Here is a 7,347-nt window from a genome sequence, read left to right on the forward strand (position 1 = left end):
AGTGCATGAGGAGAAAATATTTGCAAATGAAGCAACTGACAAAGGATTAATCTCCAAAATATACAAGCAGCTCAATATTAAAAAAAAACAAATAACCCAATCAAAAAATGGGTGGAAGACTTAAATAGACATTTCTCCAAAGAAGATACACAAATTTTAATATGTTAAAAATTCAAAAATTACAGATGAAGTCCTCCTTGCTTGCTGTCGATCCTACTCCCTTCTTAGAGATTAACCACTATCAGTTCGGTATGACTCTTTCTTGATTTTTCTCTATGTTTTACACACATTTATCTGAATATAAATATACAATTTAGTATTTTTTAAGTATGTATGGGATCATAGTTATATACATTTTGAAATTTCATGTTATTATTTATAGATGCTACCTAATTCTTTTAAACTGGTGTAAAAATAATACAGATGTATTGTTGAACACATATTCTTAATCGACTCCATGAGACATGTTCCTGAAATCTAATGTGTTGTAGGTAGCTGGGATGCTGATTACAAGTTGGAGAATAGAGGGGGGCCAGGCAAGAAAGGTAGGCAAGGATCAGATAATGAAAGGGCTTGCTAAGGAGACCCTGGACTTTAGGAGGCCCTCGAGAGGCACCAACAGTTTTTAAAACTGGAAAGGACTATTATCTTATTTCCGTAATGGGTACAGAAGTATTCAAGGAATCCTGATGATCTGCAATGCTGTTTGATAATATCTCCCCCTCCCCGCCATACCCTTCTCATTAGGAAATATCCAAGCATATTTATTGAATGCATGACTCCTCTATCAATACTGGAATGGTCATGGTGTGATATGCCATTTGAACATGTTCCACAAGCATTTGCTGGGTGGCCCTACAGGAGGCAGTGGAGAGGAGTACGAAGTGGTGTAGTGGTTTCCAAAGCAGGGTCCAGGGCTCTCTGGAGGTGCTAGAGCGCCCTCCAGTGGGGCCATTAAAAATCTAGGGGATGATTTCCAAGTACCACTAGACTGCAAGACTCATGAGGGCAGGGACCCTATCTCTTCTGTTCCCCTCTGTATTCTGAGCACCTAGCATATGTCCTCACATATAGCATGTACTTCATAAATATTGAATGAATTAATCTAAAAAATACAAATTCTTTCATTGCTTCCTAAAGGGAAATAAATATGTAGCAAAATATGACTATAATTGGGTATCCACAAAATAAAATGTATATTTTTGGACTTCCCTGAGAACTCTAATTCAATATTCAAAGTAGTCAAAAATTTTGTAAAGCTTCCACATTCAGGCTTCTTTTCTTTTCCTTTTTTGCACATATGGAGGGGGCTGGAATTTCTGCAATGTAAGGAAAGAATATTTTGTTGCATCCTTAATGCTTCTTGGAGACCTCGACCAATGTTTTTAAATTAAGAACTATTATTAATTATTCTACTAATATTAAGGGAGTATGTTGTGGGTGCTGGGTTAACCCTGTAATACGAATAGATACAAGAGTAGCTGCTAAACCTGTGCCTCCAAAGCCAGAGCCCAAGCCTGAAAATACCCCTGTAAAGAAGGGAGAGCAGGGACCCAAACAGAAAAGTGGAGGGACTTCCCCGGTGGCACAGTGGCTAAGACTCCACGCTCCCAATGCAGGGAGTCCAGGTTCGATCCCTGGTCAGGAAACTAGATCCCATATGCATGCTGCAACTGAAGATCCCACGTGCCGCAATGAAGATCCCACACGTGGCAATGAAGATCCTGCGTGCTGCAACTAAGACCTGGCACACCCAAATAAATAAATAAGTAAATACTTTTTTTAAAAAGAGAGAGAGAAAAGGGGAAAAGTCGATGTTGGCAAGGATGGGAATAACCCTGCAGAAAATGGAAATGCCAAAATACACCAGGCACAGAAAGATGAAGGTGCTGGAGGTGCCAAGTGAAACCAAAAACTGTTTTGTTTTAAAAAAAATTTTTTTTTAATATTTATTTTTATTTATTTGGCTGCATCAGGTCTTAGTTGCAACACTCTGGATCTTTGTTGCAGCACACGGGCTCTTTTGTTGTGGTGTGCGGGCTCAGTAGTTGCGGCACGTGGGCTTAGTTGCCCTGCAGCACGTGGGATCTTAGTTCCCTGACCAGGGATGGAACCCGCGTCCCCTACATTGGAAGGCGGATTCTTAACCACTGGACCGCCAGGGAAGTCCCCTGTTTTTTTAAATTGTCATAAAATACACATAACATAAATTTACCATCTTAAACATTTTTAAGTGTACTGTATAGTTTAGTAGTGTTAAGTACATTCACAATGTTGTGCAACAGATCTCCAAAATTCTTTTCATCTTGCAGAACTGAAACTTTATAACCATTAAACAATTCCCCATTTCCGCCCCCTCCCAGGCCATGGCAAGCACCATTCTACTTTCTGTCTCTAGGAAGTTGAGAACTCTAGGTACCTAGTATAAGTGGAATTATATAGTATTTGTCTTTTTGTGACTGGCTTCTTTCACTTAGCATGTCCCCCAAGCTCATTCATGTTGTAGCATGTATCAGAATTTCCTTCCTTTTTAAGGCTGGATAATATCCATTGTATGTGTATATCACATTTTGTTTATCCATTGATGGACACATGGGTTGCTTCCACCTCTTGGCTGTTGTGAACATTGCTGCTGTGAACATCAGTATACAAATATCTCTCTGAGACCCTGTTTTCAATTCTGTGGGTTATGTACCCAGAAGAATTGCTGGATCATATGATAATTCTATTTCCTATTTTTGAGCAACCCCCGTATTGATTTCCATAGGGGCTGCACCATTTTACATTCCCACCAATAGTGCACAGACTAGGAAACATACAATTAGTTTAAGAAGAATTAAGGTTTTTTTCCTAATTGCACTCTAGATTATGTTAAAGGGAAAACATTTAGAAATCTTAAGACTTTTACCTCTTCAAATTTTAGATGGATTGCTTTTCAGAATGATTTTTCTAATCAACATTTTATGAAAATCCTCTAGGTGATAAAAGGCTAAACATTTACATTCTTCTCAAGAATTGAATGAATTTTTATGTATTAACACAGATGGTGTTCCAGTTTTTACCATGCTCAATGCAGCAAGGGATCATTAATTTTCAGCATCCATGCCCTTTCGGCTCCCTGGTCTCTCCTCTCCTTCACAGCCACATTTCTAATGGCACTGGCCAGGGTCACTGCCCCCTTTCCTCCTCTCATGGTCTCTCCTTAGGTCACTCCAGTCCAGCATCCATCCCCATTACTCCCCTGAAACTGCATGGGGGTCCCCATGGCCCCCATGTTGGCAATTCCAATAGGTGGTTAATTTTATGGGTCAACGTGACTGGAATAAAAAACACCCAGATAGCTGGTGAAACATTATTTCTGGGTGTGTCTTGTGTTCCTGGAAGAGGTTAGCATTTGCTTCAGTACACTGAGTAAAGAGATGTGCCCCTCACCAACGTCGACGGGCATCATCCAATCCGTTGAAGGCCCAAATGGAACAAAAAAAACATAAAGGGCAAATTCTCTCTCTTCTTGAGCTGGGACATCCACCTTCCTGCCTTTGGACATCAGAGTTCCTTGCTCTAGGACCTTCAGACTCCAGGACTTACACCACCAGCCCTCTGATTCTCGGGCCTTCAGAGTCAGACTGAACTATTCCACCGACTTTTTTGCTCTTTAGCTTGCAGATCGAAGCTCGTCGGACTTCTCGGCCTCCATCACTGAGTGAGCCAATTCCTTCATGTATCTCCTCTTATACAAATCTATGTATCCTATTGGTTCTCTTTCTCTAGAGAACCCTAACACAGTTGCTTTTCAGTCTCCATTTCAGTTTCTGAGTGCCTGTCGACCTAATGTTGAGCATGCATAGGGGAATAAGAATAGAGTGGGGAGAAGAATTACATAAAACTCCTCTGCTCAAACCCTCCATCTCCAGATCACTCACAAGAAAGTCTAAAGTCCTCACAGTGGCCTACAAGGCTCTAAAGATTTGCCCCTGTTGAGAGACAATTCTCTATGAATCTCTTATATTTCTGCACTTCTTGGAGCAGAGGTACTGGAGGCCTTTATTTCGACTATCTTTTCAAGGACATTTATATAAAGAACAGCCTTGGAAGAGACTCTTCATCTGAGGCAGGGGATAGTTTTGTCTGCTGTCCAGTGTAATACTGTCTCCATCTGGGTCAAAAGTCAGCCAGGTTTGCCTGCAGTCCATTATGAAAGGCTGGGGTTCCCTAAGCTCTGGGTTCTTCAGCTGTGATGCAAATCCACTCTATGGGCAGAATCCACCTGGGCTGCTCTGCATCACCCCAGAGTACTTGTTGGGGGGCAAGTGCAAAATACACAAACATGAAGCTCAGGCTTTGAGGTAATAAAATCCTTTGTCTCTGCCCCAGGAGTCTCGTGTTTGCCAGTATCCATGGAAGTGTGCCTGGCTAACTCATTAGGTAAACTCTCAGAACCTTCCCAATTCTTAACCACCTACCCCACACCTTTCTCACCTCACCTCCTGCTACTACTTCCCTTTTCACCCTGCCTGGCTACGCTGGCCTCCCAGCTGTTCCTGGAAGCTGCCATGAACACTCCTCCTTGAGGCCTCTGCACATGCTGTGCTGTCAGCCTGGAACATGTTACCCCCAGATGTCCTTCAGGTCCTGTCCAAATGGCACCTTGGTGGGGCCTTCCTTGACTACTCTCTACAACAGCCTCGCCACCAATAAACGGGTCGACTTTTGCCAACCTGATGGGTGAAAATGGTATCTCAGTGAGTTTTAAATTTATTAACTTTTGTTATTTTCTGTATTTATTATATTTCTATTATGAGTTTATTATGATTAAAAGCCATGTGTATTTCCTTTCCTGATAATTGTGATTCTCTCCTTGTCTATTTTTTTTAACAACAGTCTTTTTCATGTTAATTTTTCACTTGCCTATGATGTGATTACACATATTTTTTCTCGTCATCTGTCTTGAGTTTACGGTGTTATCACTGTTGCTGTTTTGCCATATAAAATATTTTTATTTTTCTGTGGTTAAATTTATCAATCTTTTCTTTTATGGCTTCTGGATTTTCAATCATAGCCAGAAAGGCCTTCTCTATTCCAGGATTATAAGGAATTCATCCATGCTTTTTTAAAATTTTTCTAGTACTTTTATGGTGTCATTTGTAAATATATATATTTTTGAATCATTTGGAACTTACTTGATGTGGCATGTGACTTATAAATTCAACTTTTAGGTTTTCTTGACAACCCAACTGTCCCAACCCTTTTATTATTTATTTTAAGCACATAATTGAAACACTTCTTAAAAACGTACTCTGAAAAAATTGCTTACGTGCATGACAATGCCTCTTTCACCCATTTTAGAGGTGGGTACACTGTAGTTTGGGGCATTTGTCAACTTGACCAAGGCTTCCCAGCTGGTAAATGAAATTTGCAGCTCTCCTGAGAATCTGCCTGTGTGCTCCCTCCCTCCTCCTGAGTCCCCCAAGTCATCCTTGTGGTTTGGAAGCCTCTTACCTTACAGCCAGGCTTCTAACAAGGCCCGGTAGTCCAACGCATTAACTTGCACCGGGGCCAACTTGTGCCTCCAGGTGTGCACACCGGGGTTCCAAGCCCTCTGGACATAGTTCCCCTGGTTTAGTCAAAGCTGGTGAGAGGCCTCAGAACATAGCCTGACCCCTTTCAAATGTGTCTGGGCAGGATTCACACTCAATGCAGAAGACCCACAAGATGAAAGGAGGGGGAAGGTGGAGAGCTTGCCTATCCAGCCCCCTCTGAGTATTGTTGGAGTTGCCAGGTGCCATTTTATCTTTTTAAAATTTTATTGTTTAAAATTAACTTTTGGGGACTTCCCCGGTGGTCCAGTGGTTAAGACTCGTTGCTTCCGATGCAGGGGGCGCAGCTTCAATCCCTGGCTGGGGAACTAAGATCCCACATGCCATGCAGAGTGGGCAAAAAATAAAAAAATAATAAAATTAACTTTTATTGGAATATAGTTGATTTACAATGCTGTGTTTCTGCTGTACAGCAAAGTGAATCAGTTATATATATACATGTATCCTGTCTTTTTTAGATTCTATTCCCATATAGGTCATTACAGAGTATTGAGTAGAGTTCCCTGTGCTATACAGTAGGTCCATATTAGTTATCTATTTTATATATAGTAGTGTGTATATGTCAATCCCAATCTCCCAGTTTATCCCTCCCCCTACCCAGGTGCCACTTTAATTTTATTTCTGCATGTATTTGAGTTTATATCTGTACTTCGTTCCATTGGTTTGTGTGCCTTTTTGTGCACTACTACCAAACTTTTAATTACTGAGGATCTATAATGTTTTAATATCTGATAGTGCTAGATCCCTCTCATTGTTCTGCTTCTTCAGAGCCTGTTTTCTGACTATTCTTGTTTATTTTTCCATTTGAATTTTAGGAACAAACAGGGTAGTTTAAAAAACACACACATAACACTCCCCTTTCACTTTGCCAACTGGACTTATGTCTTTATTGGTCATTCAAGTGGGGCAAAGGAAATACCCTTTTAAAACTCAAGTAAACGGGGTGTTTGTCTCGTAACCTGTCAGAGGAAACAAACTGTAATAAAAACACACACATAATAATTAATCCTATTAGTTCTTTTATAGGAATCAGGTTAAATTTGTAATTTTACTTACAGAAAATTGAGATCTTTATGATAGAGTCTTCCCATCCAAAAGCATCATTCATCTTTACATTTGACTCAGTTTTCTTATCTGTAAAATCGGAGTAATAATACCAATCTCATAGGGCTGTCCTCAGAATTAAATGTGAAAATGCAGGTGAAGGAACCAATGATTTGGTTTGGAAGTGATTTGCCACTTCCTAGGGTATGAACTCGGGCTTCGTTACCACAGTATTCTGAACTTCGGTTCTCATTTGTAAACTGGGGATAACAATAGTATCTGCTTCACAGGGCCGTAATGAAAGGGTCAAATGAAATGAGGCCTGCAAAGTACTCAGTGCACTCGAACATAAGTACTCAATAAATATTAGCTGTTCTTCTAGAAAACAGGCTATCCCAGGGAACTGCGATTTAACGCAGAAGCTCGCTGGGATCCATCTTAGGTCGAGGGCTCTGAGGTCAACTCTTCCTTCCGATAACCTACCTACCTGCCGGTCGCCACTTCTGATTTTCCCCCAGCGTCTGAGAACGCACTCGGTCGGATTTGAAGCCGTCTAGGTCCCCCGCGAGACTCCAGGACGACGCCCCCACCCTCCGGGGCACGGCGCTGCCACGTCTCGCGGTTCCTGCACTCCCTACGGGAGGAGGCGGGGCCAAGTCGGGCCCGCCCCCGAGGGTCTTCGTCTCGCCTGAGGCCCGCCCCTCCG

The 7,347-nt window shown here is 41.6% G+C and overlaps 1 long non-coding RNA gene and 1 other non-coding gene across 3 annotated transcripts in view; one reads left to right on the top strand and one right to left on the bottom strand.

Annotated features, from left to right (window-relative positions):
• The window catches only part of LOC137209255 (uncharacterized), a 43,034-nt gene extending 35,727 nt beyond the window's left edge, over positions 1-7,307 (bottom strand). The window contains exons 1-3 of one of the 2 annotated variants that reach the window (XR_010935963.1): positions 7,129-7,306; positions 6,654-6,731; positions 6,456-6,556 (exon numbers count right to left, since the gene is read on the bottom strand). This is a non-coding gene — a long non-coding RNA (uncharacterized lncRNA). Of the gene's footprint in view, positions 1-6,455; positions 6,557-6,653; positions 6,732-7,128 lie in introns of those variants that run through there. The other variant, XR_010935964.1, reaches the window with a different exon arrangement.
• On the top strand, positions 6,448-6,574 carry LOC137209561 (small nucleolar RNA SNORA27). Its single transcript, XR_010936104.1, has one exon. It is a non-coding gene; the product is annotated as a small nucleolar RNA SNORA27 (small nucleolar RNA).
• Positions 7,308-7,347: the final 40 nt, after the last annotated feature.

The sequence above is a fragment of the Pseudorca crassidens genome, chromosome 16, assembly GCF_039906515.1.
Source record: "Pseudorca crassidens isolate mPseCra1 chromosome 16, mPseCra1.hap1, whole genome shotgun sequence".
NCBI lineage: Eukaryota > Metazoa > Chordata > Mammalia > Artiodactyla > Delphinidae > Pseudorca > Pseudorca crassidens.